Source organism: Hyperolius riggenbachi, chromosome 8 (genome assembly GCF_040937935.1).
Source record: "Hyperolius riggenbachi isolate aHypRig1 chromosome 8, aHypRig1.pri, whole genome shotgun sequence".
NCBI classification, from domain to species: Eukaryota; Metazoa; Chordata; class Amphibia; order Anura; family Hyperoliidae; genus Hyperolius; species Hyperolius riggenbachi.
The window spans coordinates 44,516,617-44,531,744 of record NC_090653.1 but is presented as its reverse complement, the minus strand read 5'-3'; positions in this window follow the sequence as shown (position 1 = coordinate 44,531,744).

Below are 15,128 nucleotides of genomic sequence, written 5' to 3'. Positions count from 1 at the left end.
TCAGCCTGTCGTTGTTGTCCCTCCATATAGCATGTACTCTCATCCTCTATAATAAAACCCCTGTGTCCCTGCGTCACGCTGTCCCTGTGTAGCTTGCTCCTTGCTTTTTGCTACTGTGCATGTGCCCAGCACAGACCCAGCCTCACAGAGACAGAAGGATGGGGCCAGGGAGCGTGTGAGCGGGCGGCCAGGTCTGCGGCGGGTGCGCAGTAATATGCGGCGGCGAGAAATATACCCTAGAGCCCGTTTTTAAATGGGCTTGGGTCTGCTAGTGTAGTATAATAATACTGCTGTGTGTGTATGTATGTACTGGGATCAGAGCTGCGACGAGGGACTTGTCGGCTGCAAGGGGCTGGAGGCAGGGCTGGGCTGGAGGCAGGGTTGGGCTGAGGCAGAGGCGAGAGAGGCTCCAGCCTCAGGGCGCAGTGTAGGAGGGGGCGCACAACTCACTCATCTATCATTCCCCTACTGTGTTTGAAGCACAGAGAGATAAGAAAAAGGGATACATGGCAGGGACTGCAAGCCAGATAACAAGAGATAAAGGTTTTGTGGGCCCTGGGGCGCCTCTTGATCTAATATCAGTGTGTGATGGCTGGGGTGGGAGGGATGGAGGGGCGCACTTTGGTGTCTCAGCCTTGGGTGCTGGAGGACCTTGTCCCGGCTCTGGCTGGAGGAAACCCCAGTAAGTAGATCTGGGTGTAGTATAGATTGCCTGACATTTTCTTTAAGTCTAAGTGTTTTTATCTGCATGGGGAAAACACATTGGTCCTCAGTTTTCCTGTGCAGAAAGCGAGGGAGGTGGGGTGGGAAGGCCCCATCCAAAGTTTTGCAGGGGGGCCCTGTGATGTCTAGTTACGCCCATGTAAACGACCGTAAGTATTATAACGGTACATCCATATTGCGCACGTGGGACTGTGGAGTCGAGCGTGCGCTGTACGGACCTGCTTGTGTTCGGAGGTACTCGTGGACTTGATTACTTCCATGGAAGGCAAAAGACGTATTTGACCTGGAGGTCAAATAATTTCACAGAGCGGACATTTTCTATTGTCAGTCACAAAGTGCTTGAGAGCTGCAGCCACTAGGCATATGCTCAATAGGCCACCCTTCAGTGCTAGGGAGTTTTGCCCAATGACTTCTTACTGCATGGGTATTGGCTTACTGAATAGGAAGGAAAAACACAATTCAATATACATAATTTTTTACTGTATTGTATATGGCGGAGCTAACATATGTAACAGCGAGGCATAAGAAAGCAGTGTTTTCCGCCATGATGTGGTGAAACGAGGATTCGCATCTTGGGTGTGCAGAAACTATGATGCTATTTATACCCGCCGTAACCCCAAAGCAGCAAATATAGCCAACTATGACCATTAAGGGCTCATTCACACTATTTGCTGCACTGTCAGTTTTGACGCAACGCACATAATGTAAGATTCATATGGTAACATGAAAGTCAATAGACTTCCATGTTACCATTCACACTACAGGTGTGCGTTCCCATGCGTTACGTTGTAACGCATCTGGGAACATTTTAACGCACACGTTTCCCCGATGGGTACAGCTGCCGACGTCCACGCTTCAGCGCACCACAACGTGCATTCCGTGCGATCACTGTGCGTTGGCAGCGCATGCATGAAATCGCATTCGTGCATACGTTCTGTAGTGTGAATGAGCCCTTAATAATTAATGCAGCAAGTTACCCCAGACACCAGAAAATAAACGCAATGTGTGCAACATTTCAGCAGAAAATAATGCAATGTGGGCCACATTGCACCAGAAAACAAACGCAGTGGGCCAAATTTCACCAGAAAATAAACGCAGTGGGCCACATTTCACCAGAAAACAAATGCAGCGGGCAGCATTTCACCAGAAAACAAACGCAGCTGGCAGCATTTCACCAGAAAACAAACGCAGTGGGCCACATTTCACCAGAAAAACACAGTGGGCCACATTTCACCAGAAACCAAACACAGTGGGCAGCATGTCACAGGACATAAACACAATGTGACAAAACATTGGGCCGCATTTTACCTGAAAAAAAAAAAGTAATGTACTCACCTGACAGAAGTCTTCTCTCTCGGCTGGGCTCTGGCGCGCATCTCTCCCGGATGTTCCTCCTGCAGTCTCCCGCGCTGCCGCTGACAGGCAGAGTGCAGGGCTACGGGAAGATGGCGCCCGAAGCCCTGTACTGGAAACACAAATAGTCTCCAGTACAGGGCTTCGGCAGCCATCTTGCCGTAGCCCTGGTCTGCCTCCCCGGAGACTGCGGGGCTGCGGGATATGAACTGGTGCGGCGGCGTCTAGTAGACGCTGCGGCCAGTTCATAAGCAGCGGTGGCGTGCCAGCAGATTAGGCTACGCGTGCCGGGCCTGGCACGCGTGCCATAGGTTCGCCACCGCTGACCTAGACCATGATGTCACACAGCCTTCTGTTTCTGCTCACTATGGTACACAGAACAAACATTCCACTGTGATACACCTTGCCAGCAGTAAAGATAATATTAACACCTGTGATAAATTAAAAGCCAACCTGTCAGATCAAAAAAAAAAAGTTAAACATTACATACTGTATCTACAGACTTAAACGGGTTCTGTGGACTGTTTAAATAAACAAAAACCGCCACTTACCTGGGGCTTCTATCGGCTCCCTGCAGCTGAAATGTCCTGCGCCGTCCTCCTCCGATCCTCCGTTCCCTGCCGCCGGTCCCGGTCTAATCAGCCATCTGATTAGACTGCGGCTGCACGGCTATGGCGTGTGCTCACTCCCGCATGCGTCAGCTCACTGAGCAGGCACAGTACAAGAAAACATTGTACTGCAAGCTCCCGATGATGCACGTGGGAACAAGCATTATTTGTCTTGTTACACGAATATTACAACGGGACCGGCGGCGGGAAACGGAGCATCGGAGGACGGCGTGGGACATTTCAGCTGCAGCGAGCCGATAGAAGCCCCAGGTAAGTGGTGGCTTTTGTTTATTTAAACAGTCCACAGAACCCCTTTAAGTGGAGGGAAGGAAGTATAGAGTGGCAAATGTTGCCTTGTCCAATAATAAAAAAGAGTGGAAATAGAGGATGTGTATAAGTGCTAATAAAGCTGCTAATAAGGTGCTGAAATGCAGGTGGTGGATGATTAGATTGATTAGTAGCCAAGCAAGGGTTGTAACTTGTAACGTCTAAGGGCTCGTTTCCACTATCGCGAATCCGCATGCGTCCAACGCATGCGGATTCGCACATGTAATGCAAGTGGATGGGCCTGTTTCCACTGTAGCGTTGTTGAGGTGCATTTTTTTCAGCGGTAAAAAAACGCACAAAAGAGCCAACGAATTCGCCTGCGAGTGGAATGCATGCGATTCGCCGCTAATGTATTTAATAGGAAATTCGCATGTGGCTATGGTATGCGAATTTTCATGCGAATTCGCATGCGAATTCGCATAGGTACCAATGTAATTCAAACAGGCAGTGACATGGTTAAATTCGCATATACCCTCACCTATGCGAATTCGCATGCGAATTCGCGGCAAAAAACGCGCAAAAATTTGCATCCGCATGCTATTTCATGCAATTTCAACAGCGGTGGAATCCAGGCGATTCTGCACCGCAATAGTGGAAACGAGCCCTCAAAATAAATAAAAAAAATGCTCAAATATAGTAACCCCTCTTATTTTTCTAGCCCCTCCATATGTCCCCCATTTTTTTTTCTTTTTACCTGGTCTGGTTGCCTTTGCCTAACTGCATGATCTGTGCAGTTACCAAACTCAGTTTTTGAGTGGAACAAGAAAACACAGGGTTAATATTTCTATTATAATATTAAGAATGAGTAGAAAAGCAGCTAGCGTATTTTTCGGCATAAAAGATGCATTTTTTATTCCCCAAGTCTTGGAAAAGAAAAAGTGGGTGTGTCTTGTATTCTGAAGATCCGGAATAAAGCTATGCAGAGTGCGCAGGGAATACTATACCTGCCCCTGCCACGTGCTACTCTCCCCCGGGTTCCGGCCCTGCTGTCAGATGCCACCTCTTCTTCAGCCGTGTCCTCCATACTCCTCGTGCTGATTACTGTTGTAACGCTAGTGGCGCATGTGCGCTTGGGTCACACATGATGTGACCCCATGCGTGACCCTGGTACACATGTGCCGCTAGCGTTACAACCTTAGCGTGTATCGTGTAAAGAAAAAAAATTCTTTGTTATAACTGATACAAATCCTGCAATAAATGTGCAGTTTGTCCACTTCCTGCTTTCATGGAAGCAGACATAGGGTTACCATCCTGTGTTTACAAATTAGCTGCTCTGACGAGGCAGCCAGCTGACACAGCTGAGAGATCAAATTACTCTTGTGATTAATCACAGATGAGGGGGAATTGGACAGGCTAAACTCTCCGTATACATACAGGGTGCATTTCTCTGTGTTTCCTTTCCATCCTGTGCAAGAGTTCAGGTCCACTTTGAGTGCACAGCAGGTATCTAAGTCCACAGCAGGTATCTCAGTGTACATAGTTTGTTCAAACACTTGCACTGTATATAGCTGATCTGGCAAGGATTTTGTTTTCTGCTCATGAGAGTTACACATTTATAGCTCCTTTAACCCTTTTGTTTTTGCTGAAAGGGGGGGGGGGGGGGTGGCGCGTTTGGGGGTTAGGGCAGCCGGATCCCTGCAGGGTCTTGCTTGGCAGTTTCCTACCATGGTGGCCAGGTGTCCCCCCTTCATGCAGACCACTTCACTCACCTTACATGCTCCAGCGACGAGCCGCAGCGGACACCTCTGCTCCGGCCGGCATCTCAGCTCCTACTGCCGCTCAGCAGTGGTGCTCAACAGAGCTCGAATATTCGAGTAGCTCGAATATTCGAGCTCTTTTTCAGCTATTCGAGCTCGGTATTCGAGCTCCGAATAGCTGGAGATATTCGAATGGGCTATTCGAGTAAACTCGAATAGCACATTCACTATTCGCGCTATTCGAGCTAACAGCGCTATTCGAGCTCGAATAGCGTCATAGCCCAGATTGATGTCCTCAGAGCCAATCAGAGGGCTCCCAGGCCCTCTGACGGCAGCCAATCACAGAGGGGGACCCTGGCCAGCCCCTACCCTATAAATAGCGGCCGCCATGTTCGTTTTTTTCGTCCTTGCCTGACTTGGTACAGAGAGAGATCTGCTCCTTTGTGCTTTGGCTTAGCAAGAGCTTTATTGTGGTCATTCACCTAGCGTTTTTGCTCACATACACCTCCTATATACACCTATATTGTTGTTAGTTAGATAGACATTGTATTTTAGTTAGTAGCTTGTGTGTTACTAGAGAGCCAGCTGCTGCAGGCAAGCTTACACAACTTTAGGCCTCAGGGCCTGCCTGTGTGGGCACAGCTGTCCTCCTGTCCTCTGTTAGTTTATTTCTCATCTATACCAGTATTTCTGCTGTCCTTTACTAGTACTACTGAGTGATTGTATTTTGTACTGTAGTTATATAACTGTACTAGGACACTCACTGTCACTGTTTGTTCATAGCTCCTGCGTGTGACCGTGTGTGTGTGCGTGCACTGTCTGTAGTTTACACACACTCTATTTCCTTCTGATTACTGATTATTGTAATTTCTAGTTGTACTTACTGTTACTACTTACTGTACTAGGGAGGGACACTCAGTCACTGTTCATAGGCTAGCTCCTGCGTGTGTGTGCGCGTGCACTGTCTGTAGTGTACACACACTCTATTTCCTTGTGATTACTACTGAATCTGATTATTGTAATTTCTAGTTGTACTTCCTGACTGTTACTACTTACTTACTGTACTAGGGTAGGGACACTCACTCAGTCACTGTTCATAGGCTAGCTCCTGCGCGTGTGTGCGCGTGCGTGCACTCACTGTCTGTAGTGTACACACACTCTATTTCCTTGTGATTACTACTAATTATTGTAATTTCTAGTTGTACTTCCTGACTGTTACTACTTACTTACTGTACTAGGGACACTCACTCAGTCACTGTTCATAGGCTAGCTCCTGCGCGTGTGTGCGCGTGCGTGCACTCACTGTCTGTAGTGTACACACACTCTATTTCCTTGTGATTACTACTGATTATTGTAATTTCTAGTTGTACTTCCTGACTGTTACTACTTACTTACTGTACTAGGGACACTCACTCAGTCACTGTTCATAGGCTAGCTCCTGCGCGTGTGTGCGCGTGCGTGCACTCACTGTCTGTAGTGTGCACACACTCTATTTCCTTCTACTGAATCTGAGTGATTACTACTTATTATTGTATTTTCTAGTTAGTGTACTAGGGGACACACTCACTGTTCACTGTTCACACTTACTGATTACCGATTATTGTATTTTGTATTTGTACTGTACTAATCAGTTAGCGATCTAATCACTTAGTGATTAGTGTCACCTCACCCACCAACCCACTCCATTAAAGTACCCCACTTTTCACCCGCCCTTTTTAAAAACTTTTGTGTTTACGCCCAAAACATCTAAGATGTCTGGAAGTGGCAGCCAGCGCGGTTTGGGCAAGGGGAAGGGCAGCAAGGGAATCAGGAGGAGAGGGAGCAGCATTGTGGCAAGCCGCGGCCGCGCCACCATGCACAGTTCCGCAGCAGCAGCGTCAGTGGCTAACATTCCTCCTATAGCCACTGGCCGTGGACGCCTTGGGCGCCGCCCAGCAGGAGCATCTGCAACTCACGCTGCAGAGACACAGCAGCAGCAGCGTGTAGCACCTGCTCCGATTTTCCTCCAGCCGGGTCGGAAACGTCCCATTGAGGAAAAGGATGCAGCCACTGTGGTGCAACTGATGACGGAGGATGAGCAGCAGTGGCGTAGCTAAGGGGCTGTGGGCCCCGATGCAAATTTTACAATGGGGCCCCCCAAGCACTCTATACATAACAATTGATACAGCGCACCAAAACCTGCCAATGGCAACTACAGTGTTAGAGGTACAAGAAGGGGACAGGGGACAGTTTGTTAATGATTACCACTATTCAAATTATCTATAGAAGTGAATATTATGATCATAGGACCAATAGAGAGCTAATACTGTAGTTGAGGGAGGGCCCTTTGGGGCCCCTCTGGCCCAAGGGCCCCGATGCGGTCGCTACCTCTGGACCCCCTATTGCTACGCCCCTGATGAGCAGCCCGCCATCAGCTCTGCATCCGAGGCCTCCACCCTCACCACCACCACCACCCCTGTTCGCAGCAGCCGCCCAGCAGGGCCTGGGGAGGAGGCCAGTTCACCGTCAGTCGCCGACCTGTCACTCAGCAGTCTTTTGACCCCAGGCACCATCAGGGTATTGTCTGCTGTTGTTGGCGATTTTGAGGAGGAGATGCTGATGGGCACTTTGGGGGAGGAGGGATTGGACAGCAAGACTGTGGCGACAGTCAAGCAGCCCATCCATGCATCAGGAGAGGAGTTTGGGGGGTCATCATCCCAGCAGGACATGTTTCAGGAGGGGGAGGATGATGATGACACGGTGACAGACAAAGACTGGGTGCCACCAGCTCCAGGGGATGTCGTCAATCGTCATCAGCAGCTCTGAGGAGGAGGAGGATGCGCTTGTGGGCCTTGCAAGGAGGCGCATCATTGCAAGCATTGGCAGCAGTAGGCAGGTCCCACAGCCTGCTGGTGTCTCAGGCTCAGCAGCAGCAGCAGCAGCATCTGCCAGTACCACCACCAGCTGCACCCAAGCCCCCGCCCCAACCACCACAGGGAGACAGGCAGCAGCGGCTCCAGGCCGTAGGGGGTTGTTTTGTCACCAATCTGGCGATTTTTCACCATGCCCACAGTGTACAGCAAGTACGCCACTTGCAACCACTGTCAGCGGAAGTTGAGCAGAGGTGCAGACCCCTTAAAGTTCAGCACCAGCTCGCTTATCAACCACCTTGCTGCGAAACATTTCCACCAGCATGAGGAGTTCCAGAGGCTGAAGGCATCTGGTGCTGGCAGTGGCACCACACCCATCACTGCACAGCCTTCAGCAGCAGCAGCAGCAGCAGCAACAGCAGCCACCCGCCCTCCTGCTCCTCCAGCAGCACCAGCAGGAGTGCGGAAACGCACTGCTCCTCCCCCCTCTGCAACTCCTGCCGCCGACACTGAGGCCTGTTCTGGCAGCCAGTCCTCAGTGGCCTCCTCTGCTGTGTCTGCTGATTCCCGTGCTAGCAAAAGGCCACGCCAGAGCCTTTTGAGCGAGTCCTTCTAGGGGGTGGTTAGGGCTCTGCCTCCCAGCAGCCGTCGCGTGCGGCAGCTGAACGGCTTGCTGGCACGGGCCATGTGCTCCCAACTCCTGCCGTACACGCTCGTGCAGGAGGGGAGCGACATGCGTGCGCTGCTTGCTTGTGCAGCCCCAGACTGACAGCTCCCCAGCAGACACTTCTTCGCCCGCAAGGCCATTCCTGCACTGCATCGCTTTGTGATGGCCAATGTGGATCGAGGGCTGGAGCACGCGGTTGGTGAAAGGGTCCACGTCACCATGGACTCCTGGAGCAGCCGCTTTGGGACAGGCCGCTACCTGTCCTTCACTGTCCACTGGGTCAGCTTGGTGGAAGGGGGTGAGGATGGGAGAGCAGCAGCGGGCACAGCAGCAGCAGCAACACAGTGGGTGGTGCCACCCCGCAGGGTCAGGGGAACTGCAGCAGGTTCCTCCGATCCTCTGCCATCCTCCGGCACACCTGGCCAAACCCCCCGCCTCAGCAGCAGCGTGAAGGACCGCCACTGCCAAGCGCTGCTGCACTTGGTCAGCCTTGGGAAGACCAAACTGACGGCAACCCATGTGTTGGCCAAACTCCAGGAGCAGGAGAGGATTTGGCTGACCCCCAGAGGCCTCAGAGTCATTGAGGTGGTGGCCGACAATGGGGCCAATCTGGTTGCCGCAATAGACAGGGGAAACCTGACCCACATCCCCTGTCTTGCCCACGTGCTGAACCTGGTGGTGCAGAAGTTCTTGCGCACCTACCAGGGGATGGGCGAACTGCTGGAAACGGCAAGGAACGTTGTGCGTCACTTCCGGCGCTCGGCTGCAGCCTGTGCGAGCCTGGAAGACGTGCAAAAGGAGCTGGAGCTGCCACGCCATCGGCTGATCCTTGACGTTCCGACTCGCTGGAACTCCACCCTGGCGATGTTGGAGCGTCTGGTTGAACAGAAGCACGCTGTCAACCAGTACCTTGCCCTGGCCACTGTGTCCGCCGCTCAGAGAAGGGACAGGACCAGCAACATCCCGTCCATCGTCCCCGATGATGACTGGAGGCACATGCAGCAGGTGTGCTTAGTGCTGGCTCCCTTTCTGCAGGCCACTAACATGGTGAGCAGGGACCATGCTATGGTCTGCGAGTGGGTGCCCCTGGTTTGTCTGCTGAACAGGGCCCTCGATGCTTTGCTGGAACAGGGAGCGGCAGCCTTGGACCAGCAGGAGCGTCATGCAGCTGCACAGTCCACCTCTGAGGGGGAGGAGGAGGAGGACTTGGTGGAGGTCCCTGACCTTGCTGCTGATGAGGGGGATCAGCACAGCGCAGCTGAGTTGGTGCAGGGGTGGAGAGAGGATGAGGCTGAGGAGGCAGAGGAGGAGGATGAGGACAGCACTGCCGTCGATGTGCCAGCACACGTGGCCCGCCTCTTCCCAATGGCAGCGCACATGCTGACGTGCCTGCGCAAGGACCCCAGGGTGATCCAGATGAAGCAGAGGGAGGACATCTCGATCAGCATGATGTTGGACCCACGCCTCAAGGGGAAGTTGAGCCAGTTCCTGCCGCCTGCAGGAGGAGACCCAGCGCAACAAATAAGGAGCTTGCAGCAGGCCCTTGTTGAGCGCTTGGAGGAAGCCTTCCCCCAGCCTTCCACCCCCACTGTCCAGCCAGCACAGAGGCAGCAGCAGGTGCCTGCATCCAGCAGCAAGCGCCCCACAGACCTGCTGTCTCTCAGCAACGAGCTCTACAGGACTGTAGAGGCTCCGGCAGCAGTGACTAGAGAGGAGGTGCATGCAGCAGCATCCTCCTCCGGTCACAGCCAGCGCCTGACCCGAATGGTGGCTGACTACATGGGGTCCTACAGCGGGCTTGACAGCGATGCCCCTGTTGATCCCATGGAGTATTGGGTCAAGCGCCTGGAGATCTGAAGCGAGCTGGCGCAGTATGCCCTGGAAGTGCTGTCCTGTCCCCCTTCCAGCGTGCTGTCCGAGCGCTGCTTCAGTGCAGCTGGTAGCGTGGTCACCGAGAAACGCTCACGTCTGTCTCACAAGTCTGTGGACAGACTGACGTTTCTCAAGATGAACCAGGCGTGGGTGTAAGGCGAGTTCCTGGCCCCTGTTGTCGGCGAGAGGGGGACATGAACTGGCTACCGGAAGAACCATCGTTAATGTGCCTTACCACCCTTTACCACCTCCTGGCTCCTGCTCACTAAGCCAACCTGGTTCACTTTGACTATTATGTCGCCTGCAGCCACACATTTTACACCTACAGTGGGCTGCTGTGTACTGCCCTTCTGCTGTCTGTCTGTGTTTCCCACTGCCAGGGTACACAGGTTTACCTTCTGCTGCCACTCTGCCACCAGCTATTACGTCAAACAATAGCTATATCTGTCTGTGTAATTTTCTGTAAAAAACAAAACAAATAAACCATAAAAAAAAAGGTTTAATTTTTCTGAGGTGCCCGGGTTGAAAACTGTGTTGTCCCAGTTGTGTATTGGACACGATGTGGGCTGCACGACCGCTGTCTGGGACCTCCTGCTGTGTTTATTTACAGCCCTGGTATCACCGCTAGGTACCAGGGCTATTATGTCACGCTGCCTGCCTGGCCTGCTGCCACACTCACACTACTCCTCCATTCCTCCTGCTGCTGCTGCTGTCTGTCTGTGTTTCCCACTGCCAGGGTACACAGAATTTCCTTCTGCTGCCACTCTGCCACCAGCTATTACGTCAAACAATAGTTGCTCACATTACTCCTCCATTCCTCCTGCTGCTGCTGCTGTCTGTCTGTGTTTCCCACTGCCAGGGTACACAGAATTACCTTCTGCTGCCACTCTGCCACCAGCTATTATGTCAAACAATAGCTATATCTGTCTGTGTAATTTGTTGTAAAAACAAAACAAATGAACTATAAAAAAAAAAAAAAAAGGTTTAATTTTTCTGAGGTGCCCGGGTTGAAAACTGTGTTGTCCCAGTTGTGTATTGGACACGATGTGGGCTGCACGACCGCTGTCTGGGACCTCCTGCTGTGTTTATTTACAGCCCTGGTATCACCGCTAGGTACCAGGGCTATTATGTCACGCTGCCTGCCTCATTGACTGCCTGCTGCCACACACTCATCCTCCTCCTCCTGCTGCTGAATTTACCTCCTGCTGTCTGTGTGTTTCCACTGCCAGGGAGCACATACAATGGCGCTTCCAACATGCGTGCGCCACCAGCTATTTGTTACGCTCAAAAATAGCTGCATTTCTTTAAAAAAACCAAAAAATTATATATACTTTTTATTAATACTGTGTGATATTATTTTTAGAGGTGTCCGGGTTGAAAACTGTGTTGTCCCAGTTGTGTATTGGACATGATGTGGGCTTCACGACCGCTGTCTGGAACCTCATGCTGTGTATTTACGGCCTGGTACCACCGCTAGGTACCACAGCCTATTATGTCTCGTCTCGCTGCCTGCCTCATTGACTGCAAGAAGAAGAAGATGAAGAAGATGAAGAAGATGAAGAAGAAGAAGAAGAAGAAGATGATGATGAAGAAGATGAAGAAGAAGATGATGATGAAGAAGATGAAGAAGAAGAAGAAGAAGAAGAAGAAGACGATATAGAAGAAGAAGAAGAAGATATAGAAGAAGATATAGAAGAAGAAGATATAGAAGAAGAAGAAGAAGATATAGAAGATAAAGAAGAAGAAGAAGTATATACAGTACTGAACAAAATTTTGGACACAACTTCTCTTTCCACCTTTTTTTTTTTAAAGGAACATCCCCACATAATCACTTGCTGTTGTTACTTGGAAAAAAAGATGTTTCTTGCATCATTCACCCTCAAAACAAGTGTTGGAAGCTATTTAAGGCCAATTCGAATAGTCAGCTCGAATAGTGAGCTCGAAGTCCGAGGTCGAATCGAATAGTAAAAAAAATTCGATTCGAATATTCGACCGAACGCAAATAATTTACTATTCGAATTCGACCAAACTCGAATAATAAAAAGGGGTATCCGAGCATCACTACCGCTCAGTTCCGGGTGGCGGCTTGATGACGGGAGGTGAGTGGATCCTCTTCTTTCCCAACTACCACCGCAGCTGTCAAATTGATCACTACGATCCGCCAGCGATCGTAGTGATCATACGATTAGCAGCCATACGCAATGGATGCTGATCACTGAGGGGAGATGTCAGCTGTCGTATGACAGCTTAATCTCCCCTCTCCGGTGCGCACGATCGCGTTGGGACGGTTCGTTAGCATGGATGTTGAATCAACGTCCGGTCAGTGCGGCAGCACCACCAGCTGGACATAGATTCAACCTACGTAGGTCCCCAAAAGGTTAACTAAGTAAAATGAAGCAAAAATGTTTACAGAAAAAGTTATTATTATAAATAATCATAAGCAAATATAATAAAATTAAATTAAAAGTGAAAATACTAGCACTCAGTCAGAATGTCAGTTTTCCTAGTTTATGTCAGAGTCAAATGTAGTCATGTAGTTTTATTACAGCACACCTGTGGGAAAATGGAAAAGATGGATTTTTGCCTCAGTAGAGGAAGGTCAGGCATGACCAAAATGTCCGGCCAAGGGGTCAAATGTAGCCCTTCGAACCTATTCTTGTGGTCCAAAAAGCTCTCTACAGTTGTTCATTCCATGTGGCCAGCAGGTAACAGCAGTAACAGCCACTGGTTAGCAACTGCCACTGCGCAAGCAGCAGTAGCAGCCACCACTGTGCCAGCAGTAACAGCCACTGATCAGTAGCTGCCACTTTGCCAGCAGCAGTAACAGCCACTGATTAGCAGCAACCAATTTGCCAGTAGCAGTAACAGCCACTGATTAGTAGCTGCCACTGTGCCAGCAGCAGTAACAGCCACAGATTAGCAACTGCCACTGTGCCAGCAGCAGTAACAGCCACTGATTAGCAACTGCCACTGTGCTAGCAGCAGAAGCAGCCACCACTGTGCCAGCAGCAGTAACAGCCACTGATTGGCAGCCACCACTGTGCCAGCAGTAGTAACAGCCACTGATTAGCTGCTACCACTGTGCCAGCTGCGTAAACAGCCAATGATTACCAGCCGCCACTACGCCAGCATCAGTAACAGCCACTGAATAGCAGCCACCACTATGCCAGAAGCTTTAGCAGCCACTGATTAGCAGCCAAAATTGCTAGAAATGTTAAGGAGAATTTTTCAAAAGAACCTTGTAGTTTTTGAGAAAATCGATTTTAAAAATGCAGAATAAAAATTGATTTTTAAAATTGCAGTTAAAAAAAAAATCACTTTTTCTTTGCATTTTTAAAACTGATTTTCTCAAAACTACAAGGTCTTTTTTTTAGCTCTGATCCCGCTATTCATCTTAACATACATAGCAATTTAGTTGATGATAGCATGTTTTGTATGAACTCACAGAGGTAATCAGCTCTTCTGCAACACTGATTACCTCACTTGTGCATGTTTGTGGTTTCCTACAAAACATGTACTGTTGGTGGGCCTTGAGGACAGGGTTGGGGAACTCTGCTCTATAGTACCCAGAGCCTTCCCTCTCCTTATGCTGGGAATACACGGTTCGTTCTTGAGGTGATTGGATCATACCTCCCAACATTTTAAAGTTAGGAATCGGGACACTTAGGCCACACCCATATACGATGGGGAGGAGGGTGTCCGTGTGTGGGTGGGGAGGAGGGTGAGGATGGCCGTGAGAGTGGGGAGGAGGGTGCCAATGCAAGAAAAAAATCATTGATCCATGGATACCGGTAAGCTGACAGCCCTCTCCGCTTAGCTGCACACTCTGCAAGCAGGGGGGGGGGGGGGGGGGAAACAGTGGGGCAGATTCCAAGGGAGGAGGGAGATAGAATGTAAGGACAGGCATCCCGCATCCCACTTCGGCGCGGCTGGCGCCTCGATCATTTTCTTCTTGCATTGTCACCCTCCTCCCCACGCCTCGATCATTTTTTTCTTCCTCCCTATCCACTGCCGCCCGGGACTTGGGGGGGGGTCATATCGGGTTAGCGGGAGAGTCCCCCCAAATCGGGACAATCCCACAGGATTCGAGATGGTTGGGGGCTATGGATTAGATGGTTCGATAGATCATTTCCGACATGTCCAATCTCCCTTTCGATCCTTTCGCCGCTCGATTTCTGATAGAAGTAAATGGAAAAAGATAAGAAAAATGAGCGGAAGATAAGAGAATCCACTGCAAAATCGAGCGGCAAAATCGATCAAGAGGACAATTGAGCACCAGAAACGAACCGTGTATTTCCAGCATTAGGTAAGTATCTGTTTTTTTTTTATTTTAAAATGGCTTAAGACTCCCTTCACCCCTCAGATAAATTAAAGCCATTTGATCTATTTGACTGTTAAACAGTTCAAAAGATATCATCAGCTGGGTATAAAGAAGTATATTGTATGGAAATCAAGATCAGTTTACTTCTGGTGAAAGGTAAAGCACAGTCCTCTCTCTGAAAACACTGTTGCTAGCATTATGGCCCATACTCACGGGCAACTTTTTGGGCCTGTCGCCAGCACACGTGAGCGTGTGGGCGACAGGCCGGCGACAGCTCCTCGCCAGGTCCCTCCGCGTACACACGCGGAAGAGGGACCAGCGGCGCGACGGAAGCTGTCACCGACGTTCCTCCTCCCCCCGCCGGAAGCTCCGTATTCCTCAATGGAGGTTGCTGTCGCTAGTCTGCGTACTCACGCGGACTAGCGACAGTTGCGGCGGAGTTGCGGTTCAAGCAGTTCAATCGCCTGGCGAAATCAGCGACGAGCGACAGTTCGGGGTGCGCGCCCGTGCAACGGCACATACTCACGGGCGACCTGTCGCCGCAACACGCACGCGCCGCGTGTTGCGGCGACAATTGTAGCCCGTGAGTATGGGCCATTAGTCTCTCTGTAATTGTTTATGTTCATGCTCGTATTTGTTGTTAGATCAGGGGTCAAGAACCTTTTTGGCTGAGAGAGCCATAAATGCCATATATTTTAAAATGTAATTCCG